We start from the raw sequence: 26,051 nt of genomic DNA on the forward strand, positions 1-26,051 counted from the left end.
AAGGATTTCATAGCTGTACTCACTTAAATAAAAGTTGGCACAGTTGGCATCTTAACCCACCAGCTTCTTGCTGGTGGTTTTGTAGTCCATTCCAGTCTTGTGGAGGTCTGCCATCTTCTCCCTTAAATCCATTGAAAGCTCTTTAGTCTGTCCACGTTGGAGAGATTGGAGTCTGACTGATTCTGTGGACAGGTGTCTTTTCTACAGGTGATTACTCCTAACAGGTGTCTTCAATTCAGGTGAACTGTTACAAGGATATCAAATACACTCAAAAAACGTTCACTTTGAATGAACATAAAAAAATTATGGAAAGGATTTCCACATGATTAGATTGCGTTACTTTAACAAAAATGAATCATGTTGGTCCTACTTAATGTATTTAGGTTGGCTCAACTTAATATATTTAGGTTGGGTCAACTTAATGTATTTAGGTTCAAGCTAATAAATTTAAGTTGATTCAATTTAAATAGAGCAGTTGCACCCAACTTTAAATTGATATTGTTGCTCACTCTAAAAAGAAAAAAGTTGATCCAATTTAATTGAATCACTTCAATTGGTCACACATAAGAAAATTAAGTTTGTTTAACTTAAATTTCTATTTTTTACTTTAATTTTATTTATTCATCTGTAATTGGTACGTTGCTCCAATGTTACAACCAATGGGTCTTTTAATTTTCACATCAATGACATGAATTACCCAGCAAAGTCCCACATCACAAGCCAGGAGCTCAATTACCACGAACTCTGTGTTAAGTATTGGAACATTGACATTTTACCACACAAGGGGGTTGGTCATCATCCTCTACCAAACTTTAACTCATGGTGCAAAAAAAAAATAAACATAACAGTTTAAATCACTAGTTAAAACAGAGTAAAACAGCTAGACAATAAAACCCAGGGACAAAAACTCACACTTAAACCCCAATCTGCCCAGATAGACAAAGAAAATGGTATCCCACAATTCCTTGCGATTACTAATGCATCGAATTTAATGGTATCACGTTGGATCAACATGATTGAAATTAGTAACTTTTAAATGGATTATTTTTATGTACAATCGACATGATTCATTCACGTAAGATTTACAAACATAAAATTTTCTGGTTGAAATGACAAGTTACTTTTTCGTTAACTTAATTGGCTGGTAATTTCCTTTTTTTGAGTGTAGTTGTCCTCGACAAATACATTTATGTAAATTCTTTACAGTCCATTTCTTGATTTTCTGTCTCTTGCTGTTCAAATGAACCTGCCATTAAAATGACAGACTGGCGATTTATTTTTAAAGTGGGTAAACCTACAAAATCAGCAAGGGATCAAATAGGCTACTTTTCGTCTCCATTGTACCATTTTGTAATTTTTGATTATAACAGAAAAAGTGTGATTGTGATAATGCTGTATATTTCAGTTGGGGCTTTATGTGAGGCCACCAGAATAGCAGGTTAGTGAACTGATTCCATTTGAACTGTAAGTTACATGTTCAGACTCTGAAGGGTAGACCTGGAAAGATAAATAGTATAAACATACATAAAATCAAAATGTAAACAATCTTAACTCTTTTTTTACATGTGTCTGGAGATTGATTTTTCCTGTATTTAAATTTAAAGCAATGGATGTTTCAGCTGAAACTCATGGCTATTCCAGAGTCTGACCCCTAAAACTGATGTAAATATATTTTTCTTTGTTGTTCTATTTCCTTCTAGATCCCGGTCTTTCTGAAAAAGTTTTGGGATATTGCATGGCAATGCGATTTCACTGGCTTTGTACAGGAGTGTAAAAATCCACAAATTCAAAAAATGGTAATACATTCATTTTACAAAACAATGGATTAGTGTGTTTACAAAACGACTTTACGTGTTTCTTAATGCACATTTTTGAAGATTAGATGATGAAAGCAGTGTGCTAATGTATGAATACTGCCCCATACTTAAATTATACATGAAAATGCGAATCAACAGTATATAACTTACAAAGACTTATGCTCCAAAACCAGTTTTGCTTTATTAATTAATGAAATGTTTTTCACATTTTGTTTTGAATGTGTCTAATCTGGGATTTTCCGCTTAATCACATAACTGTTCCTAAAAAATTGTCTTGAGAAACTTTTCTATTATAACTCGAGTATATGTGCAATTTTAAATAAACTTAAAACAAAAATAAATATTTGCAAACATTGAACATAAAAATAAAATCACTTTTTCACAATACAGTTTTACGGATGTCTGGGTCCATTTAAACCCAAATACACCAAGAAAAATGAGAATAATCATTTAAAAGAAGCAGCAGGTACATTTGTATTTCCTTTAATAGTCCAGACTGGATCAGAAAACATAAAGAAACAGCTTCTGAAGATGCTACAATATTTAAATCAAATTGACAACTGGAAGATGATAATTGAATGTAATATGGGTGCATCCACTGGATAAAATAGATTTTGATAAAAATCAAAAAGTTTAAAAAGCATTTAAACTTCTTACAGATTTATTTTCCTCTCTGTTTCTGCCCAGAAAAGCAACACATTTTACCACGCTGTCTAACCATAGAGCATTCAGAGCCGTAGCTGAACATTTCTTCATAATTACACTGTTAAAACAGTGCCGGAGCCTCTGTGCCCATGTTGGCTCGGGCTTAATGAAAGATATCTCTGCGGTATCTCACGCTTCTGCAGCTCAGACTGACTCTCCTGGGAGCTCTAATTAAGGTAAAGGAAGCGCCACTCATCTGCATGGCTGATGGTGCTCATAACACTACTTTCCAGCTTGGTTTCCAGATTGAAAGAGAAGGAAATGACAGACAGAAAACAGAAAGAGACAAAAAAGAGAAGATTACTGTGTATAAATGGCAAATCATCAAATAAGAACTCACTTAATTCATTGTTATCTATCTTACTTACAGACTGTAACATATAAAATGCTTTGATGGACAGAAAAGGATGGATTGATGAGTTTAAAGATAAGCAGATACAGGAATGTCAAAGAGGTTGAGTGCAGGAGAAATGAGTGGCCCTCCTGGTGGACAACCAATGCCTAATGGATAGAAGCTCTAGTTAGAGAATTATGGGGTTCCACTGAGATTTACGTCGTGGTGAGTGCAAAAGACGCACAAGTTCTCCGGTAGGGTTCAAATGAAACGTTAATAGTTGGTTTTCATGCTTGATGACAGTTTGTTTTTTGAATAAAGGCTTAAATTTGTAAATTCAATTAAATTTGTAAAATTCAAAACAAAATCACCTTTGTTTGTTTTGTTAAAGCAGGACATTTAAAATGGTTAAGACTTGAAAATAGGTTGGGGGGGGTGACCCTTATGGGTGCTGCAGGTTTTTGGGTTGTACAGGCCTATAGACAGTATAGATAGATAGAGATAGACAGACAGACAGACAGACAGACAGACAGACAGATAGACAGACAGGAGACGCTGAATCTTGAAGGAAGCACGGGTGTGTCTTACAGTTCCCTTGTGGCTTATATGCCCACCTAAAGGGACATCTTGGAAATGGAATGTACCATTGTCGTGTGTGGTAAGTGTATTGTGAAGTAATTCTAAGGATAATGTAAGCTACACAAACTTATGACATATGACTGGTGCTGTCTTGCAGTGGTCTTTACGCCGCTCTCTAGTCATTACAGACACACGTGCGTGCAGCTGATACATAAGTTTCCGCACTTCTTTGAGGTCACATTTGTTGCAAAAGTATTGTCTGTTTTGTAATTGAAATGAGAGATTTCTGTGCCAAAACACTTTGTATCTGGAGAAAAGGAAAATTTCCGTCTATAAAAAATGGAATCTGGATGAATAAACTGATTGCTGATTGGTTAAATTATTAAGAAGCAAAAAAATTGTACCTGCAAATCAAGTTTTGTCATAAAGTTCAATTCACAAGCATTTTAACCGACAGACAAATTTTTTTCGTCAAGATACCTCTCATTTTTGAAGACAAACAAATCTCTCAGAACAAGTATGAAACCTTTTTGCAGCAAATCTAACGGCACTCACTTCCCCCTTACGCACCGAAAGCCGTTGTGTGTAAGTGTTCGCTACGACCTCCCACTGGTAACATGCACATGAACATTTTTGCTCTACTGGCTCACTGAGTGGTCTAACAATTTTGAAATTTTGTGTGAGTTACCTGTGTGCCACATACAGGTTTGTGTATTTTTCGCTCAACCCATATCCATCCGTAAGTGACTAAGGCATTAATTGAGTCTTTCAGCAAAGTAATAGTCAGGAATTGATCGGAAATGTTATAAACGACTCAAACCAAGGTCTTCCATTGTTTCTTTTAGAGCTTATAACTCTACTTATAAGGTCAAGGCACCTGCTTGGACAAAGCATGGTTCCTTGGTGCTATAATGTTATGAAAAAGTGGCTATGTCCTCACAATGAAATGAACGAAACACTTATTAAGGAATGACTGAGAGCTCTTACTAGCGAGTCCAAATAACAGTCATTTTTAGATTTATTAATTTTTCTTTATGAATTTGCTTCCTGTTTGACAACTAAACAGCACATTATTTATTTAATTTAAAAGAATGCTGACTTTTAAGAATAATCATTTCCATAGAAAAGTTGGGGACAGATTCTTTCCACCTCAGGCTCTGCCCATAGAACTGCAGGGTCTCTTCTTAGAAACAGCTCTTTTTGCGTGAAAGCTCCCTTCTCTTGCACAACCAGTGATTTGTCAAAGAATGTCACTGCAGAACATCTGGGAATGACAGAGAAAAAACAGAACAGATAAGCATATGCTCGGACTACAGAAGTAGATGGTTCAAGGTTCAAGCAAAAATCCAATGTCCACATAATGAACAGATCTTAAAGCTTTGAAAGCCTAACGGAGGGGCTGTTACGCCAAGGATTTATTTCTTCTTCTGAGAAATGTGATGTAAGAGCTGTTTAATTCAAGCCTGTTGGATGTTTGGTCACAGTAGTTTCTCTATCTGTTGTTTTTGTACTCTGGATTAAAAAAAATCCAGTAAAGGACGTTGTTCTTCAGTGATCCCCATCAGAATGCATCGATAACTGCAAATGCCTCCAACAGGATTTGAAAAAGATTTTACCTGCTGAGATGGATGTCAAATTCTTTGGCTGTGAAAAACCACCAAGCCTCCCCCTCAGTCTCCTTCCTGCCTAATTTGTCACCTCAACACCTGTCAGGTATTTGGTGACAGTGTTGCATAAGTACATTTAAAGCAGTGCCATTTAAAATAACTGACATTCGGATATTTATATTGTCACTGGTACAAAAGATCTGCAAGGTTCTGAGTCTGGGATTTGCCTGACAAGAGGCCAGGCTGGTTATTAGGTGCTTCTGAGGCTGCGCTTGTGATGGATTTCTAATGAAGCGTCAGCTTAAGGCACAGTGATGTCCAAACTAGGTTGTGTCAGTGGCTGGTGCCCCAGGAGTTCAGCCATGCGTTTAAGGAAGGGCAGACAGAGGGGCGGGAACAGCGGCCTCAGAGGGTGAGGAGTGTGGAGGTCCCTGACCCGTCTGGATCGAAATGAGGTGTTAGCAGGTAATTTCAGCCCCAGGATGGCTCCCTTCAGAACCTGAAGCATATCTTTAAAGGTTGCTCATGTTCCACCCTGGGGTAGGAGCATGATATTCAAAGACGTAGGTGTCGAGCAGATCATTTGTGAGGCGGCATAATGAGGGGTAAGACATCAAGAGGAACGTTATCAATGCAGTCCTCTCCCTTGCATCATCTGGCCCAATCTCATCAAATTATTGTAAACGAGTTCATCATTTAGTCACACTCTAAGATGCAGCTTCTCTGAGGGGGCGGGCATCTCCTGAAGGAAAGGAAGAGAAGGCTGAGGGATGCTCCATCCAGTCGTTTCTGAATAAACATTAAAACTGTGGACTCTGATCAGTCAAACAATGAACCCCTGTCTGAGAGATGGAAACAAGAGAGCGCTCAAAATCTCCTTTTTCCTCCCACTTTTTCCGTACATTTTTCACGGCAAGACATTGTTTGTCATAGCTCTTCACTAAAATTAAAGAAAAAAAACCCTGAGAAATAAAAAATAAAACACCAAAAAAGCCATGAAAAAGTAACAAATTGAGGCCTTGGATCAGAGCTGGACAAGAATATGTATTAATTTTGCCAAACAACCCTGGTATGAAAGCAATGAAGTGCTCAATCTGGCACTTTTCTCCATTCCCTGCAGTCTTTTCCCTTAGTGATTATACGGCACAAAAGGCCCACAAACACAATATGAGAAGCTCTTGTTCTTTGCACCAACAGTCAAGGTTTTCTGTGTGTGTCATTGAATCCTGAGAGGTACCATGGAGAGCACTTTCTTCTGTATTTGCTACCTTTTGTCTTCTTGTTTAAGTTTGGAAAGTTGCAGACAAAGACAAGAGGGGACTTTTTGTGTTTAATTGTGTATTGCACACTGTCTGAGATAGTCCACAATGTAGCTTTTGTGTGTCGTCCACTTCGTCTGTATCAATGAAACCTTGGTTGAAAGAGTAAATTAAAACATTTGGAGCATTTGAAAGCAAATTGCAACTTTTTTCATGGATCACCTGTCGCTCTGTGTTACCAAACAGCAGACATTCATTTCATTTGAAAACAATATATAGGCAGATGATACAATGTACAATTTGAACGTAAATCCATGTATAAAATACTTGATTTGAATGTTCTTCTAGAAGAAAAAATACTTTAAACAACATCTTAGTTCAATGTGTGAAAAAGTTCCTTTTTAGAGTAAATAAAGAGATAAACCTTCATCATTAGCTTGTATAGGTCATATGATGTATGTATGCATCTGCAGATGTATGCACGTTTTTCCAGACTTCCTTGTGCCTGTTTGTGTTTGCATAGGTGCTTGAGGGTGTGGAGTTGGGCACAAACATCCAACCCTTTTGTTTTCATTCACATAATATGACATTGTTAACATTGAGCCTTTGGTAACCTTTGTTGTTATCTCCTGTTTTTTTCTAGTTTTTTGTTTCACCAGTAACCACCCTACACTCTGTTAGGTTATGCTTCTGTCCGGTTCTGTTACCCCAGTGTTTTACCTCAGCTACCATCATCGACTATATGAGAACTGGACAGAGCGATCCCTCCCCCCTGGCGTTCCAAACAGGAAGTACCGGCTGGCTCCAAGAAGCAAAAACCCCAAAGACTTTTATAGAGAAATAAACAGCTATTACTCAGTCTCTCTATTTGTCAAAATACCCATTCTTGCTCTGATGGCTTTTTAACATCTTTTTGGTAATCCTAACATTTTCTTTCCTTATATGTTTTCTTTCTTGCAAGTTATCAAATTATAAACAGACCAAGTGGAAAGGACAAGTGAAAAAAATACAAAAACGCTTCACCATACAAAGAGTAGATAATTTCTACAACAACTTTGTGGACCTCAACAAGGGAATTAATTGTGTCCTTGAAGATACTTATGTGAAGGCGCTCTATTAATATGTGATACAAAGCCTGGAACGTTCGATAATGGTACAAACATAACAGGACCTCGGTTGGATGGTATTATGTAAGATTATTTTTTTGATGAATTAGACTCCCTCTGTCACTGATTCTGTTCATAATTCATTGACAGAGTTTGCGACACAGTCCGATTGCAGAGATTTGGGAGCTTTTGGATTCTGTGATGTGGTTCTCTTGGTATTCCCAAGTCATGACCTCCAGCTCTCACTGGCGCGGTTCAGCCTGAAAAAAGAATCAGCAGTGTCAGAAAACAGTTCTCAGTCAGAATGTCCTTTATAGATTAAAAATGAGTCCCTTCCACAGGTGGGGAAGTTTGGGCATTCTGTTCACATGCAAAGACAGGATGGTGTGGGACTGACCAACAAATCGATGCAGCGTCTGCAGTAATATCAGACATTGTTTCCATCACTTGTGGTAAAAAAATAAATCAGTCTGAAGGTTAAAGCTCTTAATTTATCACTCAACCTACGCTAATAACCTCACTTATGGCCGGGAGCTGTGGGTTGGGAACAAATAGTTAAGATGGCAAATTAAAGCAGTGGAAAAACTCTATCTTGGAGACAGACTGCAAGACTCAGCTATCTGAAATATCTTGTAGAATCATTACTCCTACATACTAAGAGAAGAAAGTTGAGGCAGTTTGGACATCTTGTAAGAATGGTACCTATTGGTGATGAACTGGTGATGAACTTGAAAATTGTCCTGGCATGCCTTGTTCTCTGCCTTTGGAATAGCTGTCATTATGTTAATTATGATTCAATAAATGAACCACCAATTTGCCTTTGGGTGAAAAAAACTGAGTGAGAGTAGACTAATTAATTCACTGGAGTCATGAACAGGTTTGATACTTGGTCTCAACATTTGCAATGTAAAATATAGTAGCATTTGTTACTACTGTGTTCACTAACCTGTCTCTATAATATTTATTTATTTCTGCTTACCTATTTTCTGCTTAGGTCCTTATTTGTTCAAATGTTTGTTAACTTATATACTGAAAGAGGTGATGGTTTCTTACTCCTGTTGTGATAATATTAAGAAAATACTAATCCATTTGTATTGGTTTGAACCGGTTGAGATGGACCTATGAAACCTAAGGTGTTTTTTCACAGGAGGAGGAGTGTAAATGGAGTTCGATATTGAGAAAACTCTGGACAGTTTGCTCGACAAAGACTGGTCACTTTTTCACAGTTGCTCACGGCCATTCTCTATTACAATCCACCTTTAGAATCTTTCTGTTTAAGTAAAAATTGAATGCAAAACATAAAACGTTTTGTTTGGAGGACAGTTGAGCCCAGATTCATACTAAAGTTGATTGTTTAAATCCCTGTGGATCATTGGTTTCACTGGAGTTTAAGGAGTTTGACATGAACAACATTCTAGGACAAACATGTCATATGACTACATTTATAAATTTTATAGAGAGAATTCTTAATTTAAACCTTTATACATCTAATTAAAAAAACAATGTTTATATGCTCCCAATAATTTAGTGTTGGACACTTTATTTATACAATCCCTATGTGTCATTAGGAAAGGCTTCTTGGAAGAGAAAACAAGACAAATAGTATGTGTCCTCCTATATGCTGATGACACTCAGCTTTATCTGTCAATGAAAATGCACTGGATTATTTAATCCAAAACTAAGAGGTCAGTTTAAAGTGTGTGTTTATTTTCAGTTGAGTTAAAACATACTCGATAATACAGAATTTGTATCGTCATAGAAGAGATCATTGCTGAGACAGAACATTGCAGAAACTATAATGTCATCCTTTTGATTGTCACTAATGTTTTGTGTTAATAATAGCATAAAAGCAATAATTATTCAAGATATGTGGGCGACTCTTCAGCCGTCTTTGACATAATGTGAAAGAAGCTTTAGAGTTTTTATGGCACACTGAAAAGTGACAGCCATCCAGCTGTGTAATGAATGTATAAGCGAGCAACTGTGGGTGGCATCTGCTCGAAATTGTTCTGACATTCTTCAGTGTTTATGTGTGAAAAACCTTTATACAGTGACAACTTTTAATGTAATTAGGTACAAAACACAACTGCATTAGACAAAGGATGACAGGAAATGCTTTCACACAACAAACAAAGGAGAGATGCAGCTTTTTTACTTAAACAAAGCACTTAAAACGCAACATTTTACAAAAAGAAACATTAGGTTTTAAAATAGGTTATTGCACATGTTTCTGAAATAATGTGTTGCATATATTTCTGGGTTGTTAAGTATGCCAAAGTATTGTCAGATGTTTAATCTGACTTCAAAAGTAATTTTGGGGGTTTCACCCTTTGCTTGTGTATTAGAACTGGAACTGACCCCTCCCCCCTTGCTTTCCAAACAGGAAGTACCCGCTGGTTCCAGGAGGTTAAAATCCAACGAACTTCTGTTGAAAAATAAACAGCTATTACTCAGTCACTCTATTTGTCAGAACAACCATTCTTGCTCTGCTACCTTTTTTTTAACATGTTCTTGCTAATCCTATTTCTGTATTGCAAGTTATAAACTGACCAATCAGATGGCTCAATAAAAGTATGTGGTCTCATGTCCAACATTTGAAACGTTTGATTGACAGATTCTCCAGAGACTGCTTTCTAGTGTTAGAGGTGTGGACTTCCAACAAGCTCACTCCTGATTGGCAAGACTGGTTGCCATTGAAATAATGACTCAGATCCACTTGAACCAATTTATGCTAACTGACGACATCTTGCTTCAACACGCTGATGTCTGTATTGCATAAACATGGCGACTGATTTAACTTCATTTCGTTGGAATCATAAGCAGGTCATTTTCTATGAGTGACATCACTCGCTTGCTCCTGTTCTCATATCATGGTGTCATAATATGGTTATTAGTATGAAAATTCCCAGGTGCTGCCTTTTTCTTACAAGAATAAAGTGTTAAATATTGTTCCAGTTTGTGTGGCATGTTGTGTTTTGTGCTGCATGTACTTTATTGCTGTCTTGTTTTCCCTTTCAGTTGTTGGGCTTTGTCAGATGCTGCATTTTCCACTTCAGTGCCACTGCAGACAAATGAAAAGAAGATAATGGCCAAAAGGGAAGAAAATTTAAATTGACAATAAAACCAGAATGAGGAATAGAATGTTAAGAAATCCCAAAAAGCACAGGGAAGGGGAGTGTTTGGACATCTGCTTGCTCAGGGGCCTTCCTCGCTCTGCTAGTTATGCATGCTTGCATACACGCACGCGTATGTGAGTTGTTTGCATGAGTGTGTTTGTCCAGGCATTTGTACACCTGCACAGACTGAGTGGGTTGGCTTAGTGGGCTGGTGTGGAGCTCCGTGGATCCCCCTCCAGGCCAGTTCTCTGTCAGGCCTTGCCAAGGTCAGCTGCCTGCCAGTGGGTGGGTGGTTGGGGGTGGGGAAGGCAGGGAGGGGGACGCATCAACAGCATGGCCACTGGGGCCTCAGCACACTGTGTCAAATAGCAACCGCTAAGCTCACACACACTCACACTCACCCTTAGAAAGCACTTAAACACCAGCATAGACTGCAGCAGCCTAGTAAGTGTTCTCTGACATCCCACAGCATGCAGGAAGCAGTTCACTGTATAGATTATGCACAAAAAAATGTGCCAAGAAAGGTAAACACTTTAGATCAGTTGGTGGAGTAACTCGGCCTTTTTCCCTTTTGGATACTAGCTTGGAAAGTAACAAGAGGACCTCTGTGTTTCTAAACAACCAGCTCCATATTTTATCCATTTGACAGCTATCAATTACCTAGATCGTCTCACTGGAGGCCCAGACCGAGGGTGCGGCTAGTGACACAGAAACCGCCCTAAAAAAACGCAGCTCACTTTCATGCATAACAAATACTGTGCGAGGAAAATCAAGATGGGAATGTACACTCACTGGCTGCTTCAGTAGGCACACCTGTCCAATTGCTCGTTAATACAAATTTCTAATCAGCCAATCATATGGCAGCCACTCAATGCATTTATGCATGTAGACATGGTCAAGATGATCTACTGCAGGTCAAACTGAGCATCAGGATGAGGAAGAAAGGTGATTTAAGAGACTTTGACAGTGATGTGGTTGTTGGTGCCAGACAGGCTGGTCTGAGTATTTCAGACACTTCTGATCTCCTGGAATTTTCCCCCACAACCATCTCTAGGATTTACAGAGAATGGTCAGAAAAACTAAATATCCAGTGAGCGGGAGTTCTGTGGGTAGAAATGCCTTGTTGATGCCAGAGATCAGCAGAGAAGTCAGAGGAGAATGGACAGTGCCACAGCCAACCTGAGTATTGTTGATAACAATGTTCATCCCTTCATGATTACAGTGTACCATCTTCTGATGGCCACTTTCAGTAGGATAAGGCAGTGTTTTTCAACCAGTGTGCCGCGGCACACTAGTATGCCGTGGGAGATGGTCAAGTGTGCCGTGGGAAATTGTCCTCATTAACTGATCTAAAAACATTTCCCATCTCCAGGATTTCAGCTCTCTGTTCATCCAAACAGGCCCTGATAAAACACTGAGGAGTTAGGAATTTAAAAGATGTAAAATACATTTTCTTTGCGTTTATTTTATTTTATTAAAGACATTTTGATAAGAATGACTGTACAGTACCGCGATTCAGCTGCACCTTCGGCTGTATTTTGGAAAAGTCCCGTCCCTTTAACTGTCTCCACCAATCATTCTTGGGGAGCTTAATCACATGTCATCAGTCTGACCAATCAGAAGTGGTTAAAGTCTTCACTTCCTTGTCCCGATTTAGCTCGTAAAGTCGCTCAGTTCTAACAAAAATAGCAGCTAAAGCTCGTCTTTAGCGGTGTAGCTTTGCACAGAATCCGGTATCAGACCGTGGAACAAGTGAACAAAACAATGAAGCTCCGAAAACCGATCTCCAGCCGTTTTATGCACTACATCTCCCATGATGCATTGGGTCATGAGATTGACAGCGCACAAGGAGATCTGTTGTTAAACGTCTTGAAACAACGAACACACATCAATCTGTTTTTAAATCTTCTAACTTAACTTTTATTGCATTTTTTAGAAAAAAAAACAGCTGCAGTTTCCAGCTTTTTCTGACACAATTATCTCAAAAATGCATGTGAGATTGTGGAGGGACTGTAGATCAATACAGACCATGAGTTTCTCCTTTTTTTTTTTTTTTTTTGGATGCTGGTGTGCCGCGGGATTTTTTTTAAGGTTAAAGTGTGCCGTGGCTCAGAAAAGGTTGAAAAACACTGGGATAAGGCACCATATCATATAGCTGGGACCATCTCAGACTGGTTTCTTGAACATGACAATGTCCCCAGATGTCAACCCAATAGAGCACCTTTGCGATGTGGTGGAATGAGAGATTGGCATCATGGATGTGCAATCGACAAATCTGCAGCAACTGTGTGATGCTATCATGTCAACATATACTAAACTCTCTGAGGAATGTCTCATGTAAATGGCGTGGCGTATACTTATATAGAACTTATCTACCTACAATGACAAAGCACTTTACAGTCACAGACGCATTCACCCAGTCACACACACATTCACACACTGGTGGCCGCTCCGCTGCCAAACACAGGCGCCCGCCTACCACCAGAGGCAAGGTGGGGTTCAGTGTCTTGCCCGAGGACACTTCGACTCATGGGTGTGCAAGGCGGGAATCGAACCTGTAATGTTACGATCATGGGTTGACCGCCCTACCGCTGCACCACGGCCACCCCATACCTTGTTGAATCTATGCCAACAAAAATTCAGGCAGTTCTGAAGGCAAAAAAGGTTCCAACCTGGTACTAGTGAGGCGTACCTTATAAAGTGGCCAGTGAGTGTATATTTCTGGCATTAGTGACACTAACAAAGTAAAATCAAGCCTAGAAAGGTGTGAGAGTTTCAGTCTCTCAGTGATTGCTCCCAACAGAAATGTGAAATGAGTTTTGAAATGGTTGCTGAGAGACTAACATCCTCATCCGGCAATGAAGACACCTGAAATGTGTGGAATCACCAAAGCAATTATCCACTGCCACTCTTCCACATCCCCAACGATCAAGCCTGTCATCAGCCCCAGCCTCTGTGAGTAAGTGTATGGTTGTGAGACACTCTTGTTGCTCTTTTTCCTGCCTTTTAGTTTGGTGGTGGCGAGATCTTGTCTTGTTCCCCTTTGGCAGCTGGACCCCTCCCACCCCACTCCCCCTTTTCTCTCATCACCTCCTGGTCCCTCTGCACCTTCCCCTCTCCTCCCTCCCAGGCGTTGAGTATGTAGGGAACAGCCAGTGCTCTCCAGACACAAGGACAGAAGCTGCCAGCAGGTAGTCATAGCAACAGTTTCTCTCTCAGCCGCCACTTCCCTGCTCGGTAAAAGGGAGTGTGGAGAATCGCAGGGCCCCTCTCTCTGCTCTCTCGCAGCCCAAATTAGAGGGGTCACAGTGTTTTTCTGGCACCCGTTTAAATAATCATAGAGATGGATATGCAGAAAGGGAGAGCGATGAAGGAAGAGAGGTGAGGCGGGGGCACGCCAATAGAACGGGGGTGTTAATCTAAAAGAGGCAGATTGCTGAAGAACAAATTATTTCTTTCTTTCCAGACATAAGACAGTGGTGGGTGGATACAAGGATGCCGGAGACATTTGCAAGCAATTGTGCAGAACTCATCTGTCTAATGCAAGTGAAACAGAGGGCTGTAATCATTTCAGAAGCAGTGCCTTTGGTGAGAGGATGTAAATGTCTGGCAGAGGAATCCCTTTCTTGTTCCAGGATCTCTGTTAGTATGAAGTTGAAGTTTCCCTTCCGGATCCGTCTGAAACACCGGCTGAAGGTGCAGGAGCAGCTCTGTGTACTTGCTCAGACACTGTAGATTCATCACGGCACGTTTCATGGACCTCTGTGGGCAGTTAGTGTAAAGTTCTGGCGTCTATACAAAAGTTTATGTATCTAAGAAGAAGTGTTGATATTCAGAGTATTATGGAAAGTTATGATGGAAAGCCCTGAAATATTATCTTTTCACGAGCTGCCCTCCCAGGCTTAATAACATTCTTGCTTAAAAAAAAAAAATCCAATCCTGCTTATTTTCTACTTGATTTACTTTCCACAAGAATTCCTTCATCAAGCCAGGGTTTTGACATGTAGCCAGGATAAATAAATCTCACTTTTTAGTGATACACCGGCCCTGGACTAACAAAGCAAATTTTAAAACTCGTCCAGGGGATTATATCACTGCTAAACAATGTCTATTTTTATCCTGCTTAAAGCCCTTCTCACGTCTAGGAATTGCCTAAACAGGGTATATCTTGAGGATCAAACTCAGGACTGTGGTTTAGAGCGGTTGTACAAATGTGCAAAACTCATTTAATGAGGTTTTAATTAATCAAACTGCCATGTTTGTGTCAGAGATATGGTCCTTTTTGAAGTGTCCATGTTTTTGCTGTTCATAGTGAAACACTGATGCGAGTACATGTCCTGAGGAACCTCAGGGAGAGCTCACAGACGTGACACCCAGGATATGCCATTAATCTTTAGTAGACAAAGCAAAGTCATGTCTGCAGTGAAAATTTAAAAGTATTAGCTTCTTGACTTCCCCACATTGATACCAGATGGCCCTTCCCAACATGGCCAATGGAGGAATTCAGTTGGCAGGACCCTAACTTGTTCATGGTCAGTGTATGTGTGTTTCCCTCAACAAACACACACTGACCTATTTGTATTCTGGGCAAAGTAGACGAGGTTCCAGGCCTACTGCCCTGCTCCCCTCTTTCCTGCTCCCTGGAGAGGGCATCTGTGGGCCTGTGCTGGGAAGATAGGGCAGACCCATCATGGCATGCTCTTTAAAGACCACCAGAGAGGCAGCTTGTTTACATTTGGGCACAAGGGGAGCATCTGTGCTCCTTTTTTGTCTGTCTCAAGCAGCATTGTTGTTGTTGTTGTTTTTTCAGAATGTCCAAAGAATTCACCTGACTGAAACAATTAAGCTAAAAAACTTAAAGACCAGTTATTGGAATGCCCACTGATTCTGAACAAGAACTGGACAGAGTGTGACATCATGTGTAGAAAATAAGGTTAAAGCCCTATTAGTTGTTTAATTTTGTTCTCTGCGTTTGACCCATCCCCTGGGGACACAGATACGCTCAGGAACCTTTAGGTGGTTTTAACCCCCTAAATGGTGAGTGTCAAGCTGGAAGGCATTTTAAAGTCTTTGGTGCATGACTCAACTCATGCCAAATGTCAAACACGATCGCTCAGTCTAATGCAGGCGCTCTTCCACAAGGCCACCGAGCTGGTTAAATGGCTAAAATGCCTTACTTCCTTCTCCAACAAAATGACGTAAATCCATCTTTTCATGACACGGACGGCGCCATGTTGGAGCCAGACGTCGTCCGTCAGTGAACAGGGATTGGTCCAATTTGGTCTGAGTCAATGTTTCTATGGCAACCACTCTCACCAATCAGGAGCGAGCTCGTTGGAAGGCCACACCCAAAGCACTTGAAAAGCAGGTGACTCTGTCAATCAAACATTTTAAAAGGCTCACCGTGAGACCACATACTTTTATTAAGGCATCTGATTGGTCAGTTTAAACATTAAATGACTCACAATTAAGAAAAAATATCTTGAATTAATTTTGTATTTGCAAGAACACATTAAACAAAAGGTACAAGAGCAACAATTGTTAATTTGAAGACTTTGATAATAGCTGATAATAGTTGATTATTTCTCAATAAAAGCCTATTGGATTTTGGTTTCTTGGCACTTCCACCTTGAAACACCAAGGGGAGGGGTCACTCAGTCCAGTTCTCATACACAGTCAAGGGGAACACCTGATAAGTCATTGTGCGTCAGCACATCTGGACGCAACTTGGATTGTTTTGTCAATACATTTTTAAAATGCATCTATAATTGAATGACCCTCTGAGCTATTGAGACTCAATCTAAAACTCATTAGTGGCAGAGTGGAGGCTCGCCTTCGTCCTCTGTGAGGGGGTGCCTGCCTGGTCAGCCCAAATGTGTTGTGTGAGTGTATTTCGTCTGTGTATCCGATTGAAATGGGCTCATTTGAAACCAGCCAAGCATCTCTGATAGACCCCCCCCCCTCTCCTTCCCCCATTCTCTTTAACCCTTTCCTCCTCCTTTCACCCAGAAAACCTTATTTGTTGATTTGCAGCCACACATGTGTTAAAAAAAACACACACCAACACAGAGACACAAGAGTGCCGGGGCATAAAGGAATGCAGAGCGGTATAATCACAGCATCATCAGCTATGTCCTCAGAGAGAGGAGGCCAATAATGCCTCTCTAATTGAATAACTTATCCACAGCTATTTCCCAGGAGGCTAAGCTGCAAGAAACTGTCATGGAGAGAGGGGGGCAGATGGCTCTGAACACAGTAGACCAGCATTTAGCAACGACCCAGTCACACATGGACTTTCAGACAAACTCAGAGTCTCTCACCAAAGATTTATCCATCCCAAATGTAACAATAATTTTAACAAGAAAGCAGAGATTTTGTCTTGTTTCATATGTTCAGGTTTGGAATACTCCTAAGCCCCCAGGTTGGTATAACTTGACTTATAACCCTCCAAATTCTCGCTTCCTGAACAACCACCCCTGCACTCAGCAGGGGGTGAAGCTATACATTCTGGGCTCTTGTCTCCCATCAGTCACCGTGCCCCCCTGGGAGAGAACACACGCGTGCAGAACATAATACTTTCCAAGCAGAGCTGCTAAATTTTCATCAAATCCTCCCCAGCCAGTGTGTGTGCAAAATGTACCACGCCAATAGAAATATCTTTGATGATCATCCAGGACCCCAGTCTTTTGCAGGAACAACGCCACATGTTATCACCTGGTTCTGGTTGGACTAAATTTCCCGTCAAGATGATTTCATGGTTTTTTTCTTATTTAAATAACTCTGCTTTGATGAGCTGTACCTCCCCGGCGGGCATGACATCCACGCAGGTCAATGGCCTTTTGCCCAGAAGCACAGAAGAAGTCGATATAATTTTTATCTGGAATGAGTAAAGGGGGTGGGGGGAATGGGGTGAGGAGGGAAAGAAATCGAGGTGTGGAGAGGTAGTACATTGATTTACCCTTCATAGTTCGTTGCACTACATTTACCCAGCAGAGTGCTCAAATTAGTGCCCTCCAGCTCTCTCCCAATTAGTTTCCACAGAGACAAGGTGTAAAGCCAGTCACTGGCCTCATTACCTCTCCTCTCCCCTTCCTTCACTCTGCCCTACTCTTTCCAGCAAAACTTCAATTCCTTTTTCTCACTTTTTAACCTTTTTTCATTTCCTTTACTGTTTTCTAAAATCAGTACTCAGACCCTCACTTTTATTTGTGCTCTCTTGCTGTCTCTCCATGACATCTTTGTATTTTTCCCTTTTTTCGTGTGGTTTTTTGGGCATGTGTGTGTGTTAGCACTGTTTATATGGCTGATACATTTAGACTATGCATAACAATAGAGAGTAAATAATTTCTTTATTTATTTTTTGTTAGAGTAGAGCTTTGCAGTTGACAATGTCTACCTTCCTGGTACCAAACTCAAATAAACCCTTTCAGCATTTCTTGGACTTGCTTGTTGAACCCAGTACTTCAAAATACATAGAAGCTTTCTGGTCAGAATAGTAACCAGTGGTGTGGTCTTTTCAAGGATTAAAACTAAAGCACCAGTGCTAAATACTACAAGAGTGCAAATGACTTCCTGGTTGAAGCATGTTTAAAAACAAAAATAACTGAAGCCAGGTTGGTTCACCTGTTATCTTTGTCACTCAAGCAAGTCTGGTCTCATTCACTCCCATGTAAAATGGCTTAAAGTTTAAAGTAGCGATGTGACGTTCTGCATCAAGGCTTCAATGCATGTGTCGAGTAGTGGAGGAGACGTTTCTGCAAAGCGCCCATTAAGGCTTGCTTCATGTAGGGGAGGAGATGAAAATGATGACGTCCGAAGCTTCGCTGCCTGGCTGCACCATGTTACTGATTCATGAAGTGGTCTTGACATCGGCATGAATCCTTCAAATGTGGGTGTTTGATGGAGAGTCCCAGTGAGGATCAGAGTCTGGAGCCAGTTTGGACAGAGGTAGAGATAGTTTAGAGAGAATCTGGAGATTTAGGAGATTTTTTTTTTTTATAAAACCATTATTGTGTCCCTTGAACCAGTGGTCCCCAACCCCGGCCTGTGGGTCATTTGACAGCGGGCCGCTCAGAGTTAAAATCTAATAAGTATAATGTCATATTATATATTATGTATATAATATTTTACAAACAATATTAATAAATCCACTGTGTTCTGATGATGAAAACTTGGATGGTTTTAAAAAAATGAATTACCCTAAATACAATTTTTTTGATTGAAAAATTGCATGAATGCAATACGTTATGGTCTACGTTTGTCAATCTAGTGAGCATCGATGCACTCTAGTTTTTTGCAGGGACTTCTGGGAAATTTCCAGTGGACTAGATTTTGGAATTGTAGATTTGGACATCCTGACAAAATGGGTAATGCTTTTGATAGCGCGTTAAGTAGTAAGTGGTGAGGAAATTTGGACAAATTTAGGTTCCGTGACCACAACTATCATTCATTTTTTAGAGCCACTGGCACAGAACACAGTAGTGAACTCTGAACCACCTTAAAATGAAGATGTTGGCTTGCTTGCAAGTAAACCCCGGTAAATCTCATAACGGTGTGCATGCACCCCTCCATTGGAGCAAAGAGAGGAAGCACAGAGAAGAGCTGTTGATTTTAGGGATGTTGTTCATGTGAAAATAATAATGACAGTAAATAAAACTGCACAAATCTCAAGAGGGAATCAACAAGAAAGTAGATAAATGTCTTGGAGGACCAGGTGCCACTCCTTGAGGGGGGACTTTTGTTATGATGTTATGATTTTGTTCCGCCTTCTGATCTTCTCACCTTTTTGCCCCTCCTGTGTTTCCATAATATAATCCTCTGCAATCAAGCTCATGCTCCTGAATTGTTCACCCCTGTATATCAGGTTCTCCATTGCGGTGCTAGATTGTTTTAGTTTTCCTGTTCCACCTTTCTTCTGATACCTATTCATTTCCCATGTGCTGACCACGTTTAAGCCTTCAGGTCTGTTTGTTCAGTGGTTTAAGGTTACTAAACCTGCCCTGTCGAAAAGATTAAGTTGTTGGATCTTTCTTCTGGACTCTGCCTGTTTGTCTGCCAGTCTGACTGTGAAGCAAAGACTTCTCTGGTCAAGATTTCCTCCGAAGTATTTGTTTGAATAAATTGTTAACTTGCCTTCTGAAATTGCCGTTCTTCCGGGTTGTTCATCCTAAAATCACCAAGGACCTGCTTTCAGAAGTGTAATGTCAAAGTAAGCTAAACCAAAGAAAGGTTTTGGTATCACTTCCCAATCTGCTAATCTGTTTTAAATACATCCCATGCAAAAACTTGCTGTTTGGTCCCACCCCATCAAAGAGCTGTTGCTTTAGGATTACTGAACATTACTTCATCCTGCTGCTTTGGGGATAAAGAGCCATCCCTGTCCGAAAGTTGTGCCTAAATGGTTTAACCCTTGTGCTGTGCTAGGCACTTTAACATTGGGAGTTGGGTCATCTAGACCCACAAGACAGTGCGCTGAACCTTTTTTCTTCAGTGATTTGTGAATCTCACGGGTGTCCATGGATTACACGAAATCTTTCCACCTTTATCCACCTTTGTCATGGTAGGGAGAAAACGTCAATGTAAGGGTGGGGTCATCTAAGATAGCACAAGGGTTAAAAGTGACTTTGACTGTTTACACAGCTCTGATTGATAGGAATCAGTGAAAAAAAACACAAATAAGTGGAGACTCAATGGGAAATCTTTGTAAGTGTAGAATATTGGACAAGATCTAACTTGTTGATTACTGAAAATCTTTTGAAATTCTGTGAAATGTATTCCTCAAAGGTGACTAACTGACTAAAATATTGGGTAGATGGGTTAATGTTGGGACAAATGACTGAATATTGCAAGCTAACAAGTATGAAGTCATCTCAACAAAGCAATTCAATCACTCTTTTTGTCACCTGTTCTATGAAATATGGTCATATTATTGTGGTGATGAGCAAATTAACATAAAATTGAATTTTTGTGACAGTATTGCAAAGAAAAACAATGTCCCTGTCACATGATGTTTGGGGAAAAAGCAAGATACTAAGGTCAAAAGCATACCATAAATATGATCCACGTCTTCAAAACACGGAAGTTTAAAAATAAAACAGCGAACGAGTTCGCCTTTCAGGCAGCCAAAACTCTGCAGGCTCTCCCCCCCCCAGGGCGGTGGTTAATTAACTCACCTGTTCAGCGTTCTATTTAAGTCCAGGTGTGCAGCCATTCATTCTCTTTCTTACCGCAGCGCTGCATTCGTCGCCCCACCCTCCTCCCCGGCTTCCACCTGTGGGCTCCGTTCGGGGTTTTTTATCCTAAAGTTTATGGAAATTATCTCACGGAATTGTACGGAGCCTTATGCCAATCAAAGTTTGTTAATGCCAACTAAGATGTAAATTAAGTATGTGAAAATAAATGTATTCTACTGCAAGAGTTTTGTCTGACTGAAATGTGTATTTCTGATGGACATCAGTAGGATTTGCATCTATTAATTATGGTCGAGATCAGTTCTGGTCTACAAGGACCACATTGTTTGTCACTATTCTTCTTTCTTACTGCACCTTTGAGCTAACATTTTACCAACATTTGTACGCATCTAGTATCAAATCCCAAATAAGTTTTACAATTATTTTAGGATGGCCACAGGAACTAAAGATTGGTGGCCATTTTGTGGCAAAGCATGAAATGTGGCTATTTTCACATTTTCCCAAAATATGGGAAAAGAAACCTTTTGTTAAAAAAAATCCTTAATGAAATTTCCCACACATGCCACCAGGTTAATTCTGCAACCACAACTAAAGTTTTGTTGACCTTTGACCCCGCCATCTTTAATTTTCAAATGTAATCACCTGTAGTACCCTCAACAAATATTTTGTGGATTCTTCTAAAAATTACATAGACATATTTGTCACCCCCCCAGCGACTAAAAAATTAAATGGTTGCTATGGAGATACATCCAAAAGAAATTCTGCTATTTTGAAAAAAGTGTTTTTTTTTTTAATGAATTTGTCACGTACAACTTTGGTGAGAAGGGGGGAGTAATCAGCATGGACCAGCCGCCCAGCTAGTGAGGGCGGGTCAAAGGGGGCAGCATGAGCGGACGTGGGTAGCGCCTGCAGGCCATGCTATGCTGCTTGCGACTTTAATTATCTGTTTGTTTTTATGCTTAAAAACAAAACCATTAAATAATTATGAAACTGTTTAAAGAAAAGATTCCATCAAACTCATTAGTTTGGAGTCTTGTGGTGACACACCATTGGGTATGTAACACACACAAAAGGAAACAATAAAAAACAAACACCTTTCCTTCCTCTGATAGCACCTCCAGCAATATCTCCTCACCTCCTCCCTCCTAACTCTAATGTGGAAATCTGGGTGAGGCGTCAGGCCAATGTGCTGCCTGCAAACAAAAGCCGCCCTGTCCACCCCAGACCCAGATGTTCCTTATTGATCCCCCTGTGGTTTTGTCTGAATGTAACCGTTCCAGAATGTCTCCCTCTTGTTTCTACTCAATGGTAATCTGTGGGATCACATCTCTTAAAAAAGATTGTATAGGGCAAAAGATTACACTTCAACAGTTTGGGCCTCGCTGCTTATTTACTCACTCATGTCTAGGATTCATTCTTAGACAGCCCCCGTTGACTACTGCTGGTTAATAATGTAGCACGTTACCGTGTCTTGTGTTGCAGTGAGCTGCTGTGGCACCACCCAGACACTGCCTGCCTTTCGAGGAGAGACACCAATGCAGGTCGCTTTGTTCCAAGCCCGAGAATGGAGGTTAAAGTAGCAATCCTGTGCATAAACAGGGCACATTTTAATGCATTCAAACACTTTTTGATGCTCCAAAGGGTTTGAAATATACATTTTTGAATATATACATATATAAATGTATATATATATATATATATATATATATATATATATATATATATATATATATATATATATATATATATATATATATATATATATATATGTATTCACACTAGAAAACATTTTAAGCTTAAAATTTTATTTTATTTTCCTACAAAATAAATTTAAAAACTGTTTGCGTCTCCATCTTAACTTTGTCTGCAGCTACTTATCTTTTCAAATAGGAAAAGAAAATGTGCCATGAAGTAATAATAGGTCTCATTGGCAGATTGTGTTGTGGGTGGAACATGCCATTCACAGGCTCCACCAGTGCATATTTACGTCATTACAAGCATAGGCATGGTTGCTAAAGGAATGGATGGGTTGTGCTGCTTGTCACTGTTTCAAAACTGTAAGGTTTAGGGTGTTGTGCATGCATATACACACACACACACACACACACACACATTCACAAATAAATAACCACACAACTCCTTCAAATGTATGTAAAAGCTGACTTTACGCTTCAAGCCTTAGCACAATATTTCTGCAGTAGTTAATCTGATTCTGTTGCAAGACTAACGCAGGCAGGGTTGTGTCAGAGATGTCTCTTTTTACCAGTGAGCTGCTCCTACATCAATGAGATTGTCTTTATCTGCCTGCTTGCAGCTTGGGCTCAGATTCTGCCCTCTATATACGGGTGCTGGGTTGTGGGAGGCATGTGGGCGAAGGTGCGTGGCATCCGGCCTAATGCACAGCCTGGAGAGAAATACTAACACTTCATATTCACTGTGACTTCAACACCAGCACAGTTGAGGCTCTCACATTTTGATAGAGATTTTCAGAGAATGAGTCACAGGTTTGGAGATATTCCCTGGGACATGGTCTTCTAATTTAGTTGTGGTGTGAAATGAAAAGAGTCAGCTGAATGCCGATTGCAGGCATCGGGGTTTTGTCAGCCGTACAACTGCAGGATGTGCTTGCTGGCATCTAGCTTAATGCCAAAACAGAGTTATTAGAGGTTTTGCCACAAAGTGCTCCTCCTCAGACCCCCAGACATCCTTGTGTTTGACTCAGGATACTCCCCGCTGCAACACATTCCACTCTGGTTCCATTATCCTGGACAGGGTCCCTGCCTCTTCCTGCCAAAACCCTCCCCTAAAGACACGTCCAGCCCCGGAGCTCTTGCTCTGTGGGGGGCATTCCAGAAGTGTTAGTTTTCAGAGCCCTCCTCTGTATGTGCATGCTCATAAACACTGCATTCAGACGGAGAGCGCTGTTACCCTTGCCCTAAAAATAGGAAAGGAAAAAGATCACTCCTGCTCATACGACTGAAAAGGGCCTTGCAACTCAAATTTAGCTTTTTTCAATTGCATCTATTTCATAACATGAAATCCATTTGTCTAGGAAATCTGACCTGAGAATATTACTGTGAAAAGAACTTTATCATTTTGTTCTTTTTAGCTCTGAAAACTGGCATGAATCTAAAACATAACCTTTTTGGTGAAACCTATTCAATGTTAAGTTTGCTTTTAAGCTGCAGTAAAGGGAAGAAAACACAAATGTGTCAAACTTGTGTTCATTTCAGGTTTATGTCACATTTTATTCCATAAAAAGTAAATATGCAATGTTTGGACAGCTTTTGAGGATGCTCCTTAAAAGCAAAATGTTATTGAAGTGAAGGTGGTTAAAGATGAATGCATCTAATGATGTGTTTCTGCTAGGAAACCTTTTTAGAAGATCTACTGCTGTTCTGTTGTTTCCTTTGCATGGTTTTCCGTATAAGTTCCTTTCCTTAGTTTTCCCCCCATATCAACAAGGATTGTGATCAACAATCAGCCAAATGGCAGATGTCCCATTGACCACTCCCTGCACCACAGTCCATCCTCTCCCTCAGCAGCGGAGCAACACTACTAAACAACAAATACCACTGTTTGCCTGTTTGCTCTGACACAAAACAGCCCGATACGACAATGAAATAAAAAAAAGTTTGGGATGAAGGGCTGTCCAGTCCAAATGTGACAGGCTCAAGAAAAAAAAAAAAGCTTTCTTGTTAAAAAAAATGTCAGGCTTAAGACAGGAACACCGAAAATTTAGAAACGAGCCTGTTAACAACTAAAACGTTTCAAAAAGCCACAGTTTGCTTTTAATTTATTAATTTCACTCAATACTTTTATAATTTGTATTTCTCAGCTCTTTGACATCTGAAGTCCTTGTATAGAAACTTTTTTACAGAAACTTTTTTTTGGAAGATCTTTTTGAATTAAATACAAAGGTACTTAAGTACCACAGGTTTTCCACTAAGCATTTTTTAAAGGTTGTATTCTTGCAGCATATATCAAATACTGGTACTTATTTAGAGATCTCTCATCTTTCTAAGGATAAGATTTTAATTTATTTGAAATCACAGTGATAAACTCAACTGTGAAAAAAATAAACAGATTGCTTCAAACTTACATGTAAAAACTTTGATACAAAATATGTGAAATGTTTTAGAAATTATTAATGAAAAACATGTTATTATTCAATAAGTCATATATAATTATCGTACATTTAAAAGTTTAATCTCTAGGTGTCAAATCAATATTTTTGGTCGTCAATGACAAGAAGGAAGTATGAATTACTTATCCATCTATCTTCAGAACTCACTGAATCCTTTTTGGGGTCACAGAGTTGCTGGAGCAAAACCAGCTACTGTTGGGCAAAGGTAGTGCACACCCTTAACAGGTTCCCAGTTTGTTGCAAGACCACCCAACCACACCTAGGGACAATTTAGATTCACCAATTGACCTATAAAGCTTTTGTTTTTGGACTACGGGAAGAAGATGGAATGCTTGGAGAAAACCAACACATGCATGAGGAGAACAAACAAACTCCACATGGAAACGTCCCAGCCGGGAATGTAACCACCGTGCAGCCCTGTAGGAAGTACTGACGTCTTTATTTAAGAAATTACGTTGTTTTTTTTAATCTACTTAGTTTGTCTGCCAAATAAATTACTGTTATGTAGATATTAGTGATGCTTTTTATTAATTGTTAGCATCAGAGGGGATAATTTGTTAAAACTGCTCTCAGCCTCATAAAAAAGGTTTCTCACCAGTTTCATCTTATCAGATAAACTGTGATTAATTTTTCATCTTTACTTGTTTTTTTTAGAGATCATGATGACAACCTGCTCACTTGAATAAGTTTTCTTTTTTGAAACTTAAATGAATTGGTGTCCAATTATTGTTTTTTTCAATTTAGATTGGTAAAAGTGAAATAATTCCAGCAAACCCTGGAGAGGTAAAACAAAACTTTTAACTACACACCCTGGTTGTAGTGTCTCCTTCACACCAGCAAAGGGACACAATGTGATGACTGGCATGTGCTTTGACAGACTCTTGAGGTGTTCCCTCATGAACTTGACACATCAATTATTCAGTTCGATTCCCTGCGCTCCTCACAGTCTACATGTTTTTCTTATAGTAGAGGGACCTGCTCGGCAGAGGAGGAGGTGGTGGGGTGCGCGGTGCAGCCCTGTATGCAGCCTGACTGGAGCCAGAAGAGGCCTGGAACAGAAGTGTTCATTAAAGTCGCCCCAGGAGCACTGGCAGAGAAGATAACAAGACCCCTGGGTGGCTGGTGTTGGTCCTCTCCTTCTATATAAGAGAAGACCATAAACGTGGTCCCCCCTCATATAAACAAATCCTC

Source organism: Oryzias latipes, chromosome 21 (assembly GCF_002234675.1).
Source record: "Oryzias latipes chromosome 21, ASM223467v1".
Lineage (NCBI taxonomy): Eukaryota > Metazoa > Chordata > Actinopteri > Beloniformes > Adrianichthyidae > Oryzias > Oryzias latipes.